Source organism: Schistocerca piceifrons, chromosome 1, assembly GCF_021461385.2.
Source record: "Schistocerca piceifrons isolate TAMUIC-IGC-003096 chromosome 1, iqSchPice1.1, whole genome shotgun sequence".
NCBI classification, from domain to species: Eukaryota; Metazoa; Arthropoda; class Insecta; order Orthoptera; family Acrididae; genus Schistocerca; species Schistocerca piceifrons.
This window is the reverse complement of record NC_060138.1, coordinates 294,660,898-294,685,024: the sequence shown is the minus strand read 5'-3', so window position 1 is coordinate 294,685,024 and position 24,127 is coordinate 294,660,898. Positions and strand designations below refer to the sequence as shown.

General features: G+C 44.6%; 1 protein-coding gene across 1 annotated transcript in view; it reads left to right on the top strand.

The window, feature by feature from the left end:
* Positions 1 to 1,098: 1,098 nt before the first annotated feature.
* LOC124786931 (CDC42 small effector protein homolog) overlaps positions 1,099 to 24,127 on the top strand; it is a 168,670-nt gene continuing 145,641 nt past the window's right edge. The window contains exon 1 of the mRNA XM_047254300.1: positions 1,099 to 1,220. The gene's annotated coding sequence lies outside the window, so the exon portion shown is untranslated. The remainder of the gene's footprint in view (positions 1,221 to 24,127) is intronic.

Genomic DNA, 24,127 nt, shown 5'->3' with positions numbered 1-24,127 from the left:
AGTCCTGAAACTGGTTTGATGCTGCTCTCTATGGTACTCTATCCTGTGCAAGCTGCTTCATCTGCAGCCTACATACTTCTGAATCTACTTAGTGTGTTCATCTCTTGGTCTCCCTCTTCGATTTTTACCTTCCACGCTGCCCTCCAGTACTAAATTGGTGATCCCTTGATGCCTCAGAACATGTCCTACCAACCGATCCCTTCTTCTAGTCAAGTTGTGCCACAAACTCCTCTTCTCCCCAATTCTATTCAGTACCTCCTCATTAGTTATGTGATCTACCCATCTAATCTTCAGCATTATTCTGTAACACCACATTCTCTTCTTGTCCAAACTATTTATCGTCCATGTTTCACTTCACGCTCCACTCGAATACTTTCAGAAACGACTTCCTGACACTTAAATCTATACTCGATGTTAACAAATTCCTCTTCTTCAGAAACGCTTTCCTTGCCATTGCCAGTCTACATTTTATATCCTCTCCACTTCGACCATCATCAGGTATTTTGCTCCCCAAATAGCAAAACTCCTTTACTGCTTTAAGTCTCATTTCCTAATCTAACTCTCTCAGCATCACCCGACTTGATTCGACTACATTCCATTATCCTCGTTTTGCTTTTGTTGATGCTCATCTTATATCCTACTTTCAAGACGCTGTCCATTGCGTTCAACCTAAACATCCTATCCTTACGGATACTATGTACGTACAGAAAGCAAGTATAATGTTTTTCGCCGTCATAAACAGTGTATTGAATACTGAAATTATTGAAAAACGATTGACGTCGTTGTGAACTTCAAAATACCATAAATATACTACTGGAAAATAGATAAAGAAATTTGGAATATGAAAGAGTGTACGTTCCCTGCATTTATTCTAAATCTTTTGTCTTTGATTAAAAATAAATGAAATATTCGAAGTGATGTACTTTACACCACATCTTCTAGACAGTCACAGATACGTCTGTCAATCTCTTTGTGATGCACGCCAGTTTTGCCTCAACAGTATCAAGTATGAGCCGGCACAAGACGCAGCACGCTATTGTTGCGTGCGCACTGCGCATGCGCGATGGCCGTGGCGGCCTTAGCTGCCAGCAGCCAGGGGCCTGCTCTGTGCTTCAGTTGTGGCAGTGCCGTCGTGGCGGTAGGTTCTGTGTAGAGCGGGTTTCGGAAGCTACCGTCTCATCAGGAGTGTACAGGAAGATGGTCAGGAACCGGATCTGCTGGTCAGTATTCAAACGATTGCGCTGAAGAGTGAACATACTTGTTCTTTTCCAGTGAAATATTTATGTTTGTGTAAATAATACGAGGATTTGTTTCCTAAAATGATTACCATGCGTGAGCAGGAAGTTTGAATCTACTGTAGAGCGTGTCAACGGCTCCGCCTTGAAGGCGCAGTGTCTTGTGTAGAAGTGCTAGAAACGGTGGCAATGTTATTGTCGCAAACGTACGGTGCGTTATCTGTCCATATATACGTTTCAAATGCTAATATATATATATGACAGCTGCACGAAATCTCGCTCAAGCTGTATGAAATCCATTATAAATTCTTAATGTGTAGTGTACTTACACATCGACGCCCTAGCTTCAGACTTTGTTTCGTAGGTGTGAAAGTGAATCGAAACGAAGCGAGTTTTAAGTAGTCTTATAAACTAAATTAGATTCAGTTTATTCAGATCTCAAGCTAACACGGTAACGAATTTATGTAAATGTTTTTCTAATATCACGGTATTCCGATGTGGCTGAAACAGTAACACGAAATTTTGCCACAGCATACGACCTATTTAGTGTGGAAAGCATTGCTATTATATTAACGTCTTTCGGCTACAATTCCCGTGGGCCTCTCAACCAATTTTGCCGTTGAACTTAACAATCATTAGGTACAGTTTAGTGACGCTGGTCACGGGCCGGTAAATGGTTCATGACCGTAATAGCGAGATACGGGGGTGGAGAAGCGAAGCAACAACGAAAAAAAATCTCGTTTCTAATTGAAGATTGCCCTCGATGAAGAAGCCAAAGATCTTCTGAGCACTACTCAGATTCGTACTTTAGAATTATAGGCGAAAAATAAAATTGCCTAGTACCCATTATAGACAGAGCGCCGTCTTCGTCCAGCTGGGGACGTGTCTTGGTTGCTCTGGTTCCACTAATCACTAAGGTAACGAGATTGGTGTGGCAGATTGCGTGTTCCCGTTGCTGCGTGTAGTTGGACAGCTACAAAAGATTTTAGCAACAGACTCTCGATGAATTACCGTCAGCAGTTGTTTGCTGTACATGTGTTCGAAATTCGTTTCCCTAAGGCCTTAAGCCATTGTAATACAAGTTTGTCAGGTCTTTTGTATAATATTTGCCGGTGTACAGGGGTGCTTTTATCATAGCTAGGGCGTAGCACTATCTTAAAAAAAAGTCGTATTTGACAGCATAATGTGTGAAAAGTCCACGCACGCCTAACGTGCTGGCAGTTCTCGGATGTAGTGACAGTGTTGGTGAAAGAGGAAACTAGCAAATCGGACACCCTGTCCGTTTACAGTTTCAAGCAGTAGAATCATTCCACATTACGAAGTGTAAGTTTGATGGCGTTGCTGCAGTGTATATGCAACGTAGCGCGGCCCGATGCATGTATATAAGCACTGACAGGCCGGCAAGGGATTAGTGTGGTAAGAGCGTAAACGTTGACCGAGAAGACGTTATTACATGGTGCGTCCAAACAGGATCAACTAGCGTTGTTCTTTCCTTGGCTGCTGAAGGACAAACACCAGTACACGTCCGTCGTAGATCAAGAATGTGTGTGGGGCAGCATGTCTGTCGAAAACCACCGTTTTTGAATGGTCCAAGACAAGAGGCGCTGCTGCTTCATAACGCAGGTTCCCATATAGCAGAAGTTGCGCCAACTCAAGTGACACTAGAGCACCCGCCCTATACCCATGCTCTCTCCCCATGCGGTTATCATGCTTTCGATCCTTTAAAAAGCCCTTGAAGGATTGACAATTCCTGACGGAATAAAAATGGTTTCCGTTGGATTCAAACTTCCTGCTACATGGAAAGGTGGTGACGGCGACGCCATGACAGTCCTTGACATAGGTCTACATATAATAAAGTTGCCGTGACCTGGTCCCGTCCAGACCGATAGGTTGTGGCAGCATAGACACAGTGGCTGCGATGGTTTCACTCCATTTCATCTCTTTCTTGCTATTGTAGTTTGCACTGAGTTCTTAGCTGAGCCCTCGTGTTACTGTAATCGAGCGATTTCCGTAATGGTTTTTCCACTGTTTCGTATTATAATTTTTGCCGAATTCTGGGATCGTTTCTTTGCAAAGATTAATTTCCCCATTTGTCGAAACCAGTTACCATTTGCTTCATCGAAACTAGAAAGATGCGGGAAGCAACAGTGTTAAACATCAGGCAATATGTTGTCAGGCGACGCAAGATTTCTCATTTGCCTGATTTAAGTTTTAACTTTCTATATTGTGGTCTGTTGCGTCGAACGAAGTTAAAGATAAGTAGACGACCGTAATAGGATTGCGTCACTTTATCGGCGTGGGTCTGTGAGATGCGTCAGTCTTCTCAATAAATCGTTCCAAACGATAATGTAAACTTGTCAGCTTAACTGTTTGCCCTCGCACGTCAGACTTTTTACGTCTATTGTAAGTTATCGCTGCGTCAGTCGCCGATTTGCCTTATTTACTTCTCGATTCGTTATTCAGTTGAACAACGAACACTGCCCATCTGCAGCAACACTTGTCTTTTCTTTTGCTCTTGAGAAATGCTGGGTACAGATTACCGGTACAATTAGTACGACGTTGCAAAATGGAACTTCTTTTCCAGCCGTCTGTTGCGAAATTTCAGACTCTGTGGTTGCTGCGGGCAGGTTCCCGCGGGCAGTGTTCGCGTTTGGCAACGCGTTATTTTATAGTGGCGGAGCTGCGCGCAACCGGGTAGGGTCTGACAATGGGACCCAGTTCCCAGGTCTGGCAGGCTGCTGCCGGGGTCGGAGGCAACACCTGGCCTCCAGGGGGATCGTACAGCCGGCTCGAGCGCAGCCATCCAGCCACCTTGCAGGCGCACAGCCATTTCCTCTACTGCGGCGGGAGAATGCGCGTTTGCAAGTAGCGAGCGCGGAAAGCTCACGTTCCAGCGCACAGACTGTTCAGCTGAACCCTAAAAAGAGAACTGAGTAAAGGAAAATGCATCAGTCACGGCACTTTATTGTAATTCTTCGTTGACAACCACTGAATTACTGCAATGTAGAAACGTGATCAGTTAAACAGTTCTCGACACTCAGATGTTTCGTGGAGTAGATTAGTGTTTTAACGTCCCGTCGACAACGAGGTCGTTAGTCGGAGCACAAGCTCGGATTAGGAAAGGATGGGGAAAGAAATCGGCCGTGCCCTCTCAAAGGAACCATCCCGGCATTTGCCTGAAGTGATCTAGGGAAATCACGGAAAACCTAAATCAGGATGGCCGGACGCGGGATTGAACCGTATTCCTCCCGAATGAGTCCAGTGTGCTAACCGCTGCACCACCTCGCTCGGTAGGTGTTTCGAATTAGGTTTCCAGGTGCAGTTCAGTGTCATGCCTCCTGATACACAGGAACAGCTGTGTTTGCGAACACGTGTTTCTGTGTGCCTGTTCTTATTATGCGGACACTATATCGTGGCGGTTTTAGGTGCGGGTATTTTGAACTATAGTCGCGTAAGATGCCGGTGGAGATCGGGCCTAAACTACCACTGCCAGCCGCAGTAAACAATTGCACTGTGGCCACTACCAAATGCTTTGTGTATTCCAGTTTGTTTTGCGTTGTTTTTTCCTTATTTTGAAATGAGTGAAGAGACTAATCGTGATGCATAAAGTGATTCGGATGCAACTTTCATCACAAGAAAAAGAATCAGCTATCACTCTGAGCTTTGTCAGTTCTGCTTCCGTGGGTGCACTGAACGCGGACGTAGGATGGCAGTCCTTCGATACAGGCGGGGTTTATTCCCCCGCACTGCTCCTATTTCCACGGGCAGTCTGAGTCATTGTTTCCTTACCGTCGTGGCCGACTGCGCCGGCCTGTGTGACCGAGCGGTTCTAGGCGCCTCAGTCTGGAACCGCGCGACCGCTACGGTCGCAGGTTCGAATCCTGTCTCGGGCATGGGTGTGTGTGATGTCCTTAGATTAGTTTGGTTTTAGTAGTTCTAAGTTCTAGGGGACTGATGACCTCAGATGTTAAGTCCCATAGGGCTCAGAGCCGTATGAACCATTTTTGGCCGACTGCTATACACTGTCCACGTCGCAGACATCGTTTAGGTTTTGCAACACATGCCGGTCGATAAGGATCTTCTTCGTCGTGACTGAAGTGCCGCTGTAATACAGCAAAGTTCAAATAAAAACTGGTTCAAAATAAAGAAACTGTATTATGGGTACAGTGGGAATTTTTATTTTTTAATGTCACCCAAGTGGTGACCGCCACTAAAAGTGCGTTGTTGAAAGCAACTTTGGAAGCTCTGCACCACTCTAACGAGCATTTCTTGAGCAATAAGTCAAATCTTCTCGTGTATTGCATTTCTTTATGGCTGGCTAAGTGCTCGGCTGCTGTTTGAACACCTCAGATGACCCCACAGGGGAAAAAACGCTGGTTGTAAGGTCCGGTGATGGTGTTGGCCAAGGGATGTCGCCACATGAAGAAATTAGGCGTCGGGAAAGATCCGTCCCAGCGCTTGAGAGAAACAGCTCGTGGCTCTTAAATGAACAAACTCGATAGATGTAACAGTAATTTCCGGCGTACGAAGCATGTATGATAGGACCGATATTATTTGCAATGTATATAAATCATCTAATGGAAATCGTCGATTGCTCATAGACTGTTCGCAGATGATGTAGTTGTCTATAGCAAAGTAGCAACGCCAGAAGACTACAGATTTTCAGAATGACCTACGGAGGTTTGTTGAATGGTACAGGCTATTATCAGTTGGCCCTGAGCGAAAATATTGTGCGTACATAGGAAAAGATAGCCACTACTGTAAAACTACGCTATTGATGAGAAACTGCTGGGAACGGTACCTACCGTAAAATATCAAGGAGTAACTATCCAGAACGACTTTAAATGGAATGACTACATAAAACAAATGATGGGAAAAGCAGAGGCCAGACTGAGATTCATAGGAAGAATTTACAGGGAATGTATTTTCCACGAAGGAAGTGGCTTAAAAGTGCTTGTTCGAGCGATTCTTGTGTATTGTTAACCGATGTGGGATTCTTTCCAGGTAGTACCGATAGAAGAGGTAGAAAAGATCGAACGAAGAGCGGTGCGTTTTGTCACGGGGTCGTAAAGTCAGCGCGAGAGCGTTACGCAGATGGTCAACCAACTGCATTGGCAATCGTTACACTAGAGACGCTGTACATCAGAGTTTTACCATCGAAACTTCGACAGAGCACCTTTCAGGGAGAGTCGAACATAATGACCACGACGAGAAAATTCGAGAACTTAAGAGCCAATATATAATATAGGCTTACCGACAACCATTCTTTCCACGCGCTCTATAGGGAAGAGTGTGGGGGGGGGGGGGGTGTTATCAGTTAGTACCTGTCAGTTAGTGGTACTAGAAGTACTCTCCGCCACACACCGTGATGTAATGCAGATGTAGAAACTGAGATGTGAGAGGCGACTCCGTCTTGCGCGTTGAATCTTGGTGCAAAAAGTGTTGGTCATGTCAGTGATCATTGAGTGCTTACTTTTCACAGTAGCACACACACATCCTCTTCAATGAAGTAAGGACCAGTTATCCGAACCCCTCTAACCGTACACGATACGGTAACACGGTCACTCTAGTGGTGTATCATGAAGTTTACGAGGGTTCTGTCCACTCCAACATCGGAAATTTTGAGGATTGTTGCATCATAAATGAAATTGTGAATCAGTGCAAAGGACCAGAGCACCGTCAGGCACATTTTTAAGTATGTTCGCACATGAGCTCTCACGACTGTCATCAACGCGTTCAAACAATTGTGAACGCTATCTTGTACGGATGAAAGAGCAAGTCGCGTTGAAAAATTCGATGCACACTCCGATCGGATAACTGAAGAGCTCTAGCGTGTTTCCGGACACTTATCTTTGAAGACTTCTGTAACTGACGCCTTCAAGTATTAATATATTCTTGAGTTTGAACACTGTGTGGCCTTGCTCTTTTTTAACTCTCCATCACATGTAAATAATACTCACCAACCCATATTAACAATTCATGTTAATAATCTTTATTTTGATCCATATGTTTTTTATTTGAACTTTAAATTAGGGAGAATGTTTTTCGCACCATTTAGTAGTAGTAGTAGTAGTAGTAGTAGTAGTAGTAGTAACAACGCACAATCAAACGTAGCACACCACGCAGGGTCGATGGGGCTGGCGGAATGGATTCTGCCTATTTCAACCGCTTTCAGCATCCCTCGCGCGGAATGTCAAGTTGGACTGTCCGAACAGTACGTCGGGCGTGAGATTCTCCTAAAATGCCGCCACTGTCACCACTACAGCTTCCACATTCTTTTTTTTTTTAACAAAGATTGTAGTTCAGCTGCATAGTGTTTCTGAAACAGACAAATTTGTTTAGAGAAATAGCTCGGCTAAAGTTAGTGAAAAGTTCATATATTTCGCCTGTACATGAGCCACAAAATTATTTTCATTATGGCAAATATCTTTCAAATTTCTAGGATCAAGACTCTTTTAAGTACGCTCGACAACTCTTTAAAGTACGTTGCATTCATAGTAGGATTTTGCACAGTTTCTTCAACTTTTTGCTGCGAAAAATGCAATCTGCCTGTTGGATCACTTAAGAGCAAATGTTGATGCACATTTTTGTATTTCCACTATACCTCAGTTTGTGCTGGCAACACTTCTCCGCGAAACACACAAATAACGGCACTACTACTGGTATAGACTAACGATTTTACCATTAGAAACGTAGCGTAACGCTGCATTGCTTCGGCGCATTAAATTGGTGCAGTTCACAAAAATAGAAGAGAAATAGCCTGTAACGACTCATGCTATGTGTAGTTGCCTCAGAAGCAGAGAAACATTTACGGTACTTCAGTATTTAATCAGAGATGGCATTGCGTTACAGCGAAGTTGAGTCTGTTCATTATTAATTTGCTGCGAGAACTTCAGGGTGCGCCTTCTATATACTGTGACTGACCGTACCTTCTGTTAACAAGACTAACGTAGATTAAGTACTAAAATTGTCAGGAAAGTTGTTAAACATCGGCGGAAGATTGAGGCAGAAAACAGCAATACATCAACAAAGCAAGCCTCGACAACTTTGTAAAAGTAGTCATTTCGAACTCCCTCATTTAATCAGTTCTTATATCGGTACATTGTTTTTAAAAGTACCGTATTATATGGAGAATAACAGTTGTACCATTGGCTTGGGTAGCTTACTGCTGCGAACCGTAAAAAAAGTATAAAAACCACGAAGAAATTGGAAAAAATCTGAAAGCTATTAAGAAAAGAGACAAAATGTGAAGAGATGGGCGAAGTCCTCATCGCAGCCTACAAGTTTTATGACCTTGGAATATAGTCAAGGAAAAAGTATTCATACACCATTGTTCATGTAGAATAACTTCATTAGAACTAAAGATCGCAACCAGAGACGTTATTTAGTAAACTAACAGTATGGGGTTTCCTTCCTAATCTGCACTTATAAAAGGATTAACTAAATTAACCTTCTGAAAAAAAGAAATGAAAATTCTGTACCAGTTGCCTTCACACAGTGAGGGGAAAAGTGTTCACGCTGTACCAGAAATGTAAACATACAAATGACTAACGAAATGCTTGCCTTAGGTGGCAAGCTGCACATCGTGTATGTTGGTTCTGATAAGTGGTGAATGCCGTTCTATAGCAAAACAGGCTCCAAAGAGAAGGAAACAACTATAGAGGAAAGGCAAATTGTTGTCTCCCAATATGAAAAGGGAAAACAATTTTCTGAAATCGCTGATACTGGAAGAAACAAGCAACTGTGCAGTCCATAATATCGAGATTCACAAAAAGAAAGAAGTGGTTTACCGGAGAAGCTGACGCAAAGAAAACCAAATATGGTAATAAGGATGGCCAAAAAGATTATAAATTGACAGCTTCTGCATTGTTTACTCATGTTAATCATCAGTTCGTGAAGGAAATCACAAAAAATGGCTGAGCACTATGGGACTTAACTCCTGAGATCAATACCCGAGAACTTAGAACTACTTCAACCTAACTAACCTAAGGACATCACACACATCCATGCCCGAGGCAGGATTCGAACCTGCGAGCGCAGAGGTCGCGCGGTTCCGGACTGTAGCGTCTAGAACCGCTAGGCCACCCCGGCCAGCAGAAATCACGCAACGGTTCGCTCGCTATATATTGAATAGTGTAGGCTATGGAGCAAGGGTACCTAGAAGGAAACCGTCCATCAGCGAGAACAAGAAAAATTGAAACTTGAATTTTCTCGAGAGCGTATAAGCAAAAATATAAATTTCTGCATCGAGGTTCACAGATGAAAACAAATTTAACATAAACATAAATGATGGCAAGCTTTTGGTGTAGAGGTAACCAGATGCTGAGCTGGATCTGGAACATGGAACACGTTCAAAGCACGATGTATGAATACTTTTTCCCATGAAACTTCCTGGTAGATTAAAACTGTGTGCCGGACCGAGACGGGCAAGTGCTCTACTGGCAGAAGTAAAGCTGTGAGGACGTGGCGTGAGTTGTGCTTGGGTAGCTCAGACAATTGCCGGCACGGTAGCTCAACGTGTTCCGTCAGAGGGCTGCATGCTCTGTAATAAAAAAAACTGAGTCAAAGAATCAACGATCAACTTGAACGGATGTCTTGTGACGTCCGCCCAGACCGAATGCAACGAGCAATATCGAACAAAATAAAGTTGCCGGCACGGTAGCTCAGCGTGCTCGGTCAGAGGGTTAGCTCCCCTCTTTAGTAAAAAAAAAACTGAGTGAACGGATCAACAAAGAACCTGGACGGTTGTCATCGGACGTCCACCCCGAACAAAGTCAACGAACAATATAGAAAAAATGAGATAAAAAGACGGTAGAGCACTTGCCCGCGAAAGGTCCCGAGTTCGAGTCTCGGTCCGGCACGGTTTTAATCTGCGGGGAGTCTCATAACAGCGCACACTCCGCTGCAGAGTGAAAATCTCATTCTGGACTTTTTCCCATGATTTTACGTAGTGTACATTCCGCGGCTGGTTGCCTACTTCTATTTCTGTGCGGTCCTCCAGGGCCGTTGTTAGTTGTAACTAAGGAAATCCTTGCTACGTTGCGTATTTACATTTTACTAAAGATAACCTGTCAGTCACAACACGAATCTAAAATTTTTTAACGTAATAAACCCAAGTGTTTTGACCTACGCCATGTACGAGAACACAGTCTACCTTTTTCGTCATATAGGTAGCTATGTAAGCCTGGGTGCTGGCGAGTAAAAAGCACGACCTGAGAGAGAGAGCAGGGCAGTTTCTCGCTTGCAGCAGTCGTATGGGAGACGGCGGAGCACAACCACTTTCGCCAGGCCGCTCACCCGCCTGCCTGCCTGCCTGCCTGCCTGCTTGCTTGCCTGCCTGCCTGCTGTGGCGTGAATCATCAAACACCGTAGCGGTGGGGGACGGCAGGCAGACCTGGTGAGCCACGCCACGCCTAGCTGTCCGCTGCTCGCCACATGCTTTGGCGTCGCTGCTGGCTGGCTGGCGCGGCCGCACTCCCCCCCCCCCAATCCCATGTTCTAAGTGAAGTGTCAAGCTGATCGCACACGTAACTGCAAGCTTGACAAGCGTGATAATGCACATCATGCAAGCGTACTTAAACATCAGTAGGATAACGGCCATCTTAAGTCATGGATCGAGGTTACGTAGTGCGTGCAGTATTTCTTGATTTCCTAGAAGCTCCGTGTATGTTACCACATCGTTCATTAATAAGAGACATTATACTGTGTATCAAAAAAAAATTTGACAGGATTGTGGATTTGTTGGCAGAGAGGAGGCAACATACCCTGGATGAAAAGTCATCGACTCAAGTGTACGCCAGGGCAGGTCCGTTTCTACCATTATACAAGAGTAGGCGGCCGCCGAGAGCGGCAAAATTTTAGTGGTTGGAAAGGGCGGAAAAATTTATTTCAAATAATACAGCCAAAAATTGAGTAAATAAGGAGGAAAAATACAAGAGGAAAAATTACAACACCTAATTGTTTTCAAAATCCTACGGAACAGTTACGTAGTAAGTCTTTACATATTTTGATGAAAGGGGTTGCTGAAAAAGATGAGAATTATTCGTCATTCTAAAAGTATTTCAGTTAAAATAGAACTAAATTTCTAAATTGAAGGAAAATTTCATTCACATCATAAAATAGTTTCATACCTTTTAGTTCCTTTTCACGCAATGAAATAAAATTGATGCTAAATTTAGCTGCACTGGTATATTCAGTTATAGTTTAAAATATTCAGCACATTTTCCCTGTTTCAGTTATTTTGGAAAACTTCAAAAATTGAGGACATTTTTTGTCCTCAATCAGTTTTAAAGAAAGTTGGGACAAAGCATGAAGATTGAGGACTGTCCCGAAAAAGTGAGGACCTGCGGTCACCTTACTTTAATGATTAAAAGTGTAATAGGATATTGTGATGTTTGTTAATTATGAATTTCAATGTGTATGTGTGGTTAAATGACTACTATGTTTTATTCATACAGGCAGATGGTTTCGTTTTATTATATTTTGGTTGTTTCGCTAGTATGTATTTCACTGCCTACGTTACGCGAGACTCTCGCGCATTAAGTAGTGCCCTCTCTCGTTAGATGTTCCAAGCACAAGCTTTATCCGTTTGACACTAGGACACAGGTAAATTTGGTTCTATATTTCTAGTTTACATAAGTGTCTTTAATTGGCGTGATACGCTTTATTTATTAAGACAAAGTTTGAATTAACACAACCTTTAATAATTTTGATGCGCTTATGTATTTATTTATGGATTGTAATATGCGCGAGTCTGGCACATGCAAGTGCCCTCTCTCGGCGAAACAATCTACCTTAGTGCCTTCACACTCGTGTCTCAACAGTTCATAGGCGAAGTAACATTGTTAAACTGTTCGCTTTGATCCTGTGCCCATTACACATGTTGTACAAATGGAGATGATATTTTAATTACTGACGACGCCTTTTGGCATAATTGTTTCATTATTCTCCAGTGCATGATGTAATTTTAGTAAGTACTAAAGATTGTGTGCCTGTATTACTTTAGCAATTTCACCATTATTTAAGCTTCTGTTTCTCACTTTCGTTGATATGGCTTTTCTAATGAATGTGTCTTTCTATTCAGGAAGTTTACTTCTGATGAAGGTATATTTATATGTACCGAAACCTTGGTCAAGAATTTTAATAAAAAAATTCTATCCTGCAACTGTTTTTGGCTGCCATCCTTTATTGTGGTAGGAAATTGACATTGTTGTGTGGTGGTGGTGGTGGTGGTGGTGGTGGTGGTGGTGACCTATGGTAGTAAGAGAGGGCGTCATTTTCCAATTCTGGCCTCGGGTGCAAAACATCTAGCAACGACCCTGCCCAAGGAAAATATGTTGGGGCCCTTGTTCTTGTATGTTAACTACCTAGGAGACGATATTAATAGTAACTGACTGAGAGAAGCCGCACAGATGTTGAGTCAGATTTTGATAAGGTACCAAACTGACGCAGAGGGTGGCGCTTACTTTAACTGTACCCGAATATAATATTGTGCGCTTAACAAAACGAAACAGCCTAGTATCATACGCCTACAGTGTCGGGGATTTCATGACTGGAATCAATCAGCTCAAAATTTCATGGGTGTAACAGTTCTTTTGGATATGAAATTGACATAGGCCCAATCGTAGGTAATGTAGGTGGCGGATTTCTGTTCATGTAGGATACTGGGAAAATACTCTCTACGGAGGAGACTGCTTACAAATAACTCATGCGTCCCGTCCTAGAATATTGCCCATACCTTACAAGAATACAAGGGGATTTTGAACATACATAGGAAACAACGTGACGAATGGACACAGGTTTGATTTGCGGGATTACTGAGGTGGCGAAGACTTGAAGATGGACACAAATTACTTACTTAGTTCCAATATTAGGCGAACGCTTGTGCAAGATGGCTTGCACAATCTCCTCGCGCCATCACACAGTTCAAGCATACTTGTACATGCATCAGTTTACAGAAAAAGTGCAGCTCGCACCCAGACTTCCAGATGTCATGCCCTCAGATCGGTACTAAACGCTGTATATCGATAGAGTATCAACAAAAACACCGATTTAGTCCGTGCTGTGTACCGTCGTCCAGTGGAATATTCATAAACTATAATTAGAAGTAACACCAGAACTTCAGAGCGCAGGAAAACCATATCTGTGGGTGATTGTTTTGTAGGTCTCTAGTGGGTGAGTTGATAGAGCGTGAGGTCGTTGTTGCAAAGGTCCCGCGTACAAACCCCATAGAAGACAATTTCTTTAAGTGATTACGCGTGAAATTGTTATATGGGAGAACATTTTCCTGACATGTAGAAGTACTTTTCGAAGTTTGTAGCAATGTTCCTTTGGCAGTGTGCTTTCGCGTCGTCAGTTGAAAGTAGACCTATAGAGCACATTTGAATGTAATTTAACACTCAGTTCAAAATTAAATCAAACCACTGAGTAATGCTTGCTCAAGCATGCCTGAGCACGCATGCCTGCGCATGTGCTTGACAAGGATGCAGTTTTGTAGTCACCTTTACATGTGATACGATGCCATGTACCCTCTGCGGTACACTTCAGTTGCTTGCGTAGCATGTATAGATGTAATTTCGCGCAAGCATTCTGGCTGTTACAGCTGCTTGAGGTTCGATCGGTTTTTCAATTATGTAAAGCTGTGTAAGCATACCAGCATGTACGCATGCTTCAACGTGCGCATCGATAATTTGACAAAATTCGTAGCGGCACCACGTATGTGGAGCGATGTGAAGATCATTTGCAGACTGGTCGAAGAGTTTCAGGGAATAAACGAAAGCTACCTTTCATTCGTGTATATTAAATCAAAAGCGCATCACAGTGAGGCTAAGAGGGATGTTGCATACGTTATACTAAAGTTAGCAAAGGAGTTAACCATGCAATATATGGGAATGTCGTTATTAAAAGGATAGTCTCCCATAATCAACTGCAGGAGGAAAGAAACGACATTTATTAATCTGGGGAGGAAAAGATGAGCATCTAGATAAAGAAACACTTCTGTATTTCAGATGAGAGTGTATGTGTACTAGAGGTTTCATAGCCCCGGCAGCTAGTGAGGAATAGCAGTATTGTTGTCAGTTTTTCGTGTTATGTAATAGCCTCTTTAAAGACTAACTGGCTTTCTGGTCAGTGGCGCGTTACTAAAAGTGGGAGGTTCAAATACGTTTCTCTATTGAACCTAAAAGTAATTACATCGATCATCTGGATGTTATTCATTGAGTTACTTAATGGGGGAGTAAATTGTTGGTTTCATTGACCAGTTTTTATAAGACACATCACTTTTCAAAATGAGCAAATCGTCATCAGACCTCCAAGTACTCCAAGCACAGACTAATGCTTGCGCAAGCGTGCTTGAACTGTATGGAACCGAAAGAGGTTTGTGTAACTTAACACGTGCGTACTTGCCAAGAGTCCAGTTACGTGTGTGGCCGACTTCATACTCAATGTTGTTTCCCGCAAGGATCATGTTAAACAGGTTGACTCCTGAATACTGTTACAAATTGCTTAGGATTTGTTGTTAAGACGTTTAACAAACGCGCCTTCTCGTTGCTGAAGCGGCAAGTAAGAAAGTGTGTGAATCTTCCGCCCCCCCCCCCTCCAATTAAGATCGTGTTGCGTATGTTGTGATTATTTGATTTACGTAACCTTTCAAATTAGGGGCCATCTTACATCCAACCAGACATTTTTCATATTTTTATTTATTCATTGCATTCGTTATATCGCCCGCCCAGGTTACAAGAGATCATACATTTCGTACGGAATCTTAAAAGCTTAGCAGTAGCTAATTCGGAAACAGTAAAACAGTGCTAGTTACAGCTGAAAACGTTAATGTTTTTCTGTGAAGAACAGAATAATAAAGGTAACTTACAAGCAAGTAGATTCAGGTAGTGGGTGTTGAAAGCAGTGGAGTGGTATCTTCAACTTTCGTAAGTCATCTGTGCGAAAGTATACAGAACCCCCATGATAGTGACAGCGAATCACCAGCATCGGTGCAGCCGGAATGTGTGGGCCGGGTTAATGGGCGACTGTATTTTGGGACCAGCCTTACTTCTACGTCGCCCAACAGGCCGGAACTATCGGCGTTTCTTGCGGGTAACTTTGCCTCCCCTGCTGGAAGAAGTGCCATTGGATTCTACGTGCTATATGGACGCCACTTGATAGTGCTCCAGCCCACTTCGTCGTTAATCCCCGGACGCATCTGTGTCTTGTCGTCGCTGGTCGATGGATAGGACGAGAGGATCCAGTTGCATGGCCAGCTCGTTCACCGGATCTCAACCCGTACGATTTTTGGTTATGGGGCCATCTCTAAAGTATCGTGTAAGCAGTTCCCATTCCAGATATGGAGACACTGGAGCAACGTATTCATACTGCCTTTGACATTGTTCGGATACAGCATGGCCGAAGCCAATGTGTGAGACAGAACATGCTACAGCGCGTACACGAATGCGTTGAGACACATGGAAACAATTTTCAGCACATACGTAACTGTAGCTGCGTAATGGAGCGCGTATTAGACGGCAGTCTCTGTAACAATGTATGGTTGAATAAATGGTCTCGAGCATGGGAACCACGCATTTCCAGGCATCAGTTCATTAGACCTTTCCTTATCCTCTCACCGATCAATCGCTACAGTTAGTAACTGGGGGAAAATCACTGTGTGTATCTGTTTCCACGTCCTTAGATAACAGCTAATTTTGAGGTTTAGGACCGCAAAGTGCTGTGCCGAATCCGTACATACACTCCTGGAAATGGAAAAAAAAAAAACACATTGACACCGGTGTGTCAGACCCACCATACTTGCTCCGGACACTGCGATAGGGCTGTACAAGCAATGATCACACGCACGGCACAGCGGACACACCAGGAACCGCGGTGTTGGCCGTCGAATGGCGCTAGCTGCGCAGCATTTGTGCACCGCCGCCGTCAGTGTCAGCCAGTTTGCCGTGGCATACGGAGCTCCATCGCAGTCTTTAACACTGGTAGCATGCCGCGACATCGTGGACGTGAACCGTATGTGCAGTTGACGGACTTTGAGCGAGGGCGTATAGTGGGCATGCGGGAGGCTGGGTGGACGTACCGCCGAATTGCTCAACACGTGGGGCGTGAGGTCTCAACAGTACATCGATGTTGTCGCCAGTGGTCGGCGGAAGGTGCACGTGCCCGTCGACCTGGGACCGGACCGCAGCGACGCACGGATGCACGCCAAGACCGTAGGATCCTACGCAGTGCCGTAGGGGACCGCACCGCCACTTCCCAGCAAATTAGGGACACTGTTGCTCCTGGGGTATCGGCGAGGACCATTCGCAACCGCCTCCATGAAGCTGGGCTACGGTCCCGCACACCGTTAGGCCGTCTTCTGCTCACGCCCCAACATCGTGCAGCCCGCCTCCAGTGGTGTCGCGACAGGCGTGAATGGAGGGACGAATGGAGACGTGTCGTCTTCAGCGATGAGAGTCGCTTCTGCCTTGGTGCCAATGATGGTCGTATGCGTGTTTGGCGCCGTGCAGGTGAGCGCCACAATCAGGACTGCATACGACCGAGGCACACAGGGCCAACACCCGGCATCATGGTGTGGGGAGCGATCTCCTACACTGGCCGTACACCACTGGTGATCGCCGAGGGGACACTGAATAGTGCACGGTACATCCAGACCGTCATCGAACCCGTCGTTCTACCATTCCTAGACCGGCAAGGGAACTTGCTGTTCCAACAGGACAATGCACGTCCGCATGTATCCCGTGCCACCCAACGTGCTCTAGAAGGTGTAAGTCAACTACCCTGGCCAGCAAGATCTCCGGATCTGTCCCCCATTGAGCATGTTTGGTACTGGATGAAACGTCGTCTCACGTGGTCTGCACGTCCAGCACGAACGCTGGTGCAACTGAGGCGCCAGGTGGAAATGGCATGGCAAGCCGTTCCACAGGACTACATCCAGCATCTCTACGATCGTCTCCATGGGAGAATAGCAGCCTGCATTGCTGCGAAAGGTGGATATACACTGTACTAGTGCCGACATTGTGCATGCTCTGTTGCCTGTGTCTATGTGCCTGTGGTTCTGTCAGTGTGATCATGTGATGTATCTGACCCCAGGAATGTGTCAATAAAGTTTCCCCTTCCTGGGACAATGAATTCACGGTGTTCTTATTTCAATTTCCAGGAGTGTATAATAAAGTTGGGGGTTGCAACGGTGGGCCGCTGTTGTAATGGGTCCTAGTAATTCTGCGCTAAGTGGCACCTTTTGTATTAACGTTGACATTTTAGCTCTGACGCACTTGTAATTCTTTACAATGAGACATTGGAACACTGTTTTTTTCCTGCCTCAACGTCAAAACTGTTAGTTTTTGAACAGAAGTTCGCTTTTAAACCTCCCCTATCTTATTTCCTTCTACACGGATCTGCAGTCCGAAACAACGTACAATCATTGTATCCTGGGAATATACTCTAAGAGTCAGGAGTAAATGTGAGTTGTGCAGTCTGAAGTAAACGGATTGAGGCGAATCACTGTATGGTGTGATGAAAATTACTTAATCCCACGGACCTTAGTGACCTGTGGAGTATAGTTGTATACGACTCATGGAAGCATGCTCATGTAGGATGTTACACCACGATCTGCGTGTTCCGCAACTTTCGTTTAGCGACTTCATACGATGCAGCTGCTTTTGACAATTTCTCCGGCACAAAATGTAATACGCCATTTGCTAGTTATCTGGATAGTGGCAAATTACGTTGGCGAACCCATATCATTTGGAAAAGCCATTTGCTCAGAAAATCACCCACGATATTCCGAAGTGATCATCGTGGGCACAATCAGTTCGTGTCAAGGGCTGAAGTACGGATACTTCAGCAAAGTAATTACAGTGTAACTTCTCTATTAGACGTTACACCTTAAGACCAACAACAACATCCTCAACTGGGCCGCACAGCCGGCGTGTAGTGGAATATGTTGTGCGGTCCACGAGACCCAGAACGTCATTGATTGACCAGATCGAGCGCAAGAAGTAGTGAAGAGTCTCTGCGACCCCAATAAGAGAACCACCGCTGCAGCAGCCGATGATGCTGTGCAGATCTGAAGCCGTACTGCTCGGGAAAGGTCACTGTTGCGCCGCGAATTTAGCGAGTAAAGCGGATTTTCACCGCTTCAAGACGTTGCAATACTCTCGCTAAGTGCACTTTCACAACTGCACGACTACTTTTTCTAATACTCGTGTTGGATGTTTGTGCGGCAAGACCAAACGGCAAGAACCGTAAAACTCGCCGTTGCATGGTCATCTCACAGACCACATTAGCTGCATTAGGAGGATAGGAAGACTGTCACTATCCAGCGTAGAGCTGCTCTTCATTTACGAATAGCTGACAATGACTGTTGAAAGTGATTAATAATTGACAGTGCGTGAAATACTGTTTTAAAAAATACGGCTTAAATCGTCAGACATCGTTCTCACATGCCTTCCGTGCCAAGGGCAAAGCTGACATCAACGTGAGGGTCGGTTTGTACACCGTACTGCGTAACGGGGCATCTCACGTTCATTGTTTCGAATCTTTCAACGAGAAGGCATTCTGTACTCTGAACAGTCTGCGTCCTTAGTCGGGTTGCGGGTGGTCATACTCGGATGGGGTCTCTTTCGCCATGGATGAGCGCTCGGTAAGAGATTACTCATCTGCTCCGACCTGTATACTGGCTCAGTCCTTCCACATCGTAAGTTTCATTACAACAACGCGTTCCTGCCGGAAGCCACTAACTCCGGATGGACTACTGGGCTGAGGGACTGATAACTTCGTCTCTTCAGCCCCCTCCCTGACCAACCCACCCTTACAAGATATGGCCCTGTTCGAAGTGCTACTCTAATTTCCTTGCTTTCGTCCAATCTTTGAACTGACGTACGCAGCCCCTCATGACTAACGTGAAACCCAAGCAAAAGTGCAATTTGGTGTTTTCCACCTACAAAATGATTGCGAGTTAATGAAAGAATTTGTAAACGAAAAAGACCAAGGACAGAATGATGATTGAACCCTGGAATTTCGGGTTTCTTTTGACCGTTTTATTTTTTTAAGGCCTCCATCCATCGTTTCAATCTTTTTTCGTTCGATGGTTTATTTTCCTTTTCTGTTTGACTTCATTGCCATTTTCGTAATGCAAGAAAAACGAGGTAATCGCATTTCGAATTTAAATTTAAAATAAAAGTTTTATTTTCATTTTCTTAAAGATGTTGGCAACAAAGATGTTACAGTAAATAACAAGATCATAAAATTACGTACTTAAAAATATAAAAAACAGCTTGAACTCGGAGAGTCCGTTGCAAAGTTTTTAAAAAGTTTCGGTTGGTTAAATCTTACGGTGCATCTGTCTCCTTAAACTAGTAAACAAAAAATACGAAAAACTTGCAACGAAAAAGGCACTGTCAAGACACAAAATATTGTGATTGGTCACTGTATTATCAAGTTCTCATATCATTTGACGATGCCTATTTGGGCTGCTAATTTCTTAAATTTCTATTTTACGAAGAACATCTGGTCCAACGGGTCGAAAACGATCATAAAGTTTGCGATTAAAGACTGTTTTGGATCCCACCAGTTCTCAAAAATCAAATCACTGTATATTTCAATATGAGTGCTACAATTCATCACAAACAAGTTAAAATATAATAAAACTGAATTACTCCTCTTTAGAAGATGATATGTCGTAAAAATTGATTTAAACAATAGTGAAATAATTTCACTCTGTCTTCTTAAGTTTCATTGAACTTCTAAATGCTTTCTCTAAAATCTCAAACTTGTGAATTAAATAAAATACCCCTAATTATTCTGGAAGGAATCCTGAAAGTTGTGCTGTAGTAGACTCAAGATTTCACTAGCTGTGACATGGTCGCGGATTAGAACAGTGATCTAGGAAGTATAGAGTAAAGATCTTATTACCATCAGTGATCTCAAAACTTTTGATCCTTTGACTACCAGCTTCGGTCAGCAATGACCATCGTCAGGTCACAGTGCTGATTTGCTGCTTAAGTTTACAGAGCCTTTTGCCTCTGTCGTAATCCAGGCAAGGCACTAGTTTCGCAGGCTGCGAATTTGTCACTAGATCACTGTTTTACTCCGCGACAAGAGTTAAACTGTTCATCTCCAGTGTCAATGTGGTACTATGCGCGATTTTATTTACGAAGAATCATCAGCTTGGATATAACTGCTTGGAAAATACACTCCTGGAAATTGAAATAAGAACACCGTGAATTCATTGTCCCAGGAAGGGGAAACTTTATTGACACATTCCTGGGGTCAGATACATCACATGATCACACTGACAGAACCACAGGCACATAGTCACAGGCAACAGAGCATGCACAATGTCGGCACTAGTACAGTGTATATCCACCTTTCGCAGCAATGCAGGCTGCTATTCTCCCATGGAGACGATCGTAGAGATGCTGGATGTAGTCCTGTGGAACGGCTTGCCATGCCATTTCCACCTGGCGCCTCAGTTGGACCAGCGTTCGTGCTGGACGTGCAGACCACGTGAGACGACGTTTCATCCAGTACCAAACATGCTCAATGGGGGACAGATCCGGAGATCTTGCTGGCCAGGGTAGTTGACTTACACCTTCTAGAGCACGTTGGGTGGCACGGGATACATGCGGACGTGCATTGTCCTGTTGGAACAGCAAGTTCCCTTGCCGGTCTAGGAATGGTAGAACGATGGGTTCAATGACGGTTTGGATGTACCGTGCACTATTCAGTGTCCCCTCGACGATCACCAGTGGTGTACGGCCAGTGTAGGAGATCGCTTCCCACACCATGATGCCGGGTGTTGGCCCTGTGTGCCTCGGTCGTATGGAGTCCTGATTGTGGCGCTCACCTGCACGGCGCCAAACACGCATACGACCATCATTGGCACCAAGGCAGAAGCGACACTCATCGCTGAAGACGACCTGTCTCCATTCGTCCCTCCATTCACGCCTGTCGCGACACCACTGGAGGCGGGCTGCACGATGTTGGGGCGTGAGCGGAAGACGGCCTAACGGTGTGCGGGACCGTAGCCCAGCTTCATGGAGACGGTTGCGAATGGTCCTCGCCGATACCCCAGGAGCAACAGTGTCCCTAATTTGCTGGGAAGTGGCGGTGCGGTCCCCTACGGCACTGCGTAGGATCCTACGGTCTTGGCGTGCATCCGTGCGTCGCTGCGGTCCGGTCCCAGGTCGACGGGCACGTGCACCTTCCGCCGACCACTGGCGACAACATCGATGTACTGTGAAGACCTCACGCCCCACGTGTTGAGCAATTCGGCGGTACGTCCACCCGGCCTCCCGCATGCCCACTACACGCCCTCGCTCAAAGTCCGTCAACTGCACATACGGTTCACGTCCACGCTGTCGCGGCATGCTACCAGTGTTAAAGACTGCGATGGAGCTCCGTATGCCACGGCAAACTGGCTGACACTGACGGCGGCGGTGCACAAATGCTGCGCAGCTAGCACCATTCGACGGCCAACACCGCAGTTCCTGGTGTGTCCGCTGTGCCGTGCGTGTGATCATTGCTTGTACAGCCCTCTCGCAGTGTCCGGAGCAAGTATGGTGGGTCTGACACACCGGTGTCAATGTGTTCTTTTTTCCATTTCCAGGAGTGTAGATACGCAGCAGCTGAAATCGAGTAATGCTTGACATGTGCAAAATCATGCCTGAAGGGATACTGTTTTCTTCCTGGTACAAATCTGTTAATGTCAGGGAGTCGCCTGTAATTCAGTCGCTAAGTTTCATACCTAACAATATGATTAGTATTCGAATGACAATCAGGAAAGATGCATTTCGGCAGACTGTTGTTAATTGTGAGTATGCTAGAGAGAACTTTCTTGCGAGAAGAAAATATTCTACGAGTTACTGGTTTCGGTAGTTACGCAACGAGATTATTAAAAATCCGCCCGAATTAATTTAGAAAACGAAAAAATAGCCAGGCGAAGGGCTGAGAAAGTTCCCAAATTCGTAGCAGGAATTACTATCGTTATCGTAATATTAACGAGAAGGCTTATTTCAGCTTCCTGGGGGCTGACAATTTAGAGAACACTTGCCATGATGCATTGGAAAATTCTCAACAGTACCTTGAACAACCGTTGCATAATGTTAAGTATGCCTCAGTTCTGAGGCAGTTCTACTTTAGTCCCTATGCTGAACAGTTGTGTACTGAGCTGGAAACACAGAAGACAGGTGTTGTCTCAGATCGGTCGCAATAGTCAGTTTCCATGTCAGTTACTTGATCACGAGTCTATTGTGTTACTCCAAGTGAAACCATGACGAGTAATTCGCTTTGCAATTCCTACGTCCATAGTAACGCGAGGAGAGAATGGCCACAGGTGCGTTTAACTCATGACGAGGAACCATCCTGCGCCGAGAACACGACGTTTTATTGTACGGTGGTTTGGATAATCAGGCGCGTATGCAGGCAACAGCTGAACGTGAAAGTAAATTGACCATTCAACAATGCCTGCAAGGAACAATGCGCGTGAGCACATCCTCGCCATTGTGCTGATGTTACTGTGCTCACATGTATTGACGCAGACAATCTTGTGACATTCAAGGCGCGTGTCGACTTTTCCTCGCACCAGTATCCACCTGCTTTAAGAAGCTTTCTCTGCCTTTCACGTCAGGCGGAGGTTTTCGGGATCTTCAGAACTTACGAGACGTCAATATATCGCTGTGCACCGGAGTAGTCTGACGCCTCTTTCTTGTTGTCTCACAGATATCCCGTGAGATTACGGTAGCTTTCGCTTTTTCTCCTAGTCTGCCCATTTGTATGCTTCACTACAGGCTGGCTATGTAATTACTTGTGAATTGGTTTCTTTCTTGATCTCACAGCGCATCAGTCGAGCGTTACCTACGCAATCTTCTTGTAGTTCTATATGTTTAACATGAGCGCTAGGCGTCCGTAGAAATAACTCCACGCCCTGGCTTGCATAGGATCTGTTGCCGTTTTACGAGACAGTTTTACTGTCATACCGAATAGAGAATTTCATTTTTAATCTACTTGATGTATCAAACTCTTCATTAAATGTCAATTTACAGACGTAGTCTGAAGTGCGTGGCAGAGGTTACTTAGCATGCAGCCATATGTCGGGGCACTATCCCACTCCAATCGCGGGACGAATGCTTCAATGCCTCTACGCGTTTACGTTTGTCGACGCGGTCTGTACGGGAACGATGAAGAATCACTAGATCTGTATTGAATACTGGTTCTTGAAACTTGTAAGTATGCTTTCGCGGAATAATTTGCTTCTGTCTTTAAGCGGTTGCCAATTCAGGTATTTTCAGCATTTCCGCGCGACGCTCCCGGGAAGTCAAACCCGTGACCGTTCGCGGAGCTCTTACGTTATTTGATCACCTTCTGTGGTCGAGCGGTTCTAGGCGCTTCAGTCTGGAACCACGCGACCGCTACGATCGCAGGTTCGAATCCTGCCTCGGGCATGGATGTGTGTGATGTTCTTAGGTTAGTTAGGTTTAAGTAGGTCTACGTACTAGGAGACTGATGACCACAGATGTAAAGTCCCTTAGTGCTCAGAGCCATTTGAACCATTTTGATCAACTTCAGGAAGTAAAATGGGAAAAGTGGCAAGTGTTCCATAAAACATTTACCTGAAGAACTTGGAAGATACATAAAGTAAAAAGTCAAAATACATGCGAATCAGTAGACAAAATGTGACGAGGTATCCATGATAAAAGCTGTTGTTCTAAATTACACAACAGGAATCAGAAACATGCGTTTCTTTAAATGTAAAAATATACATGTAGGAATAGAAGTTAAAATGGAATAAATGTTTAACTTTTATTAGATACTGGTCCACTAAGCTCGCTTTGCTGCATTTGTTTTCATTTAAATAAACAGAAATAAATGTTCGATCTCTTCGTGTACTTAAG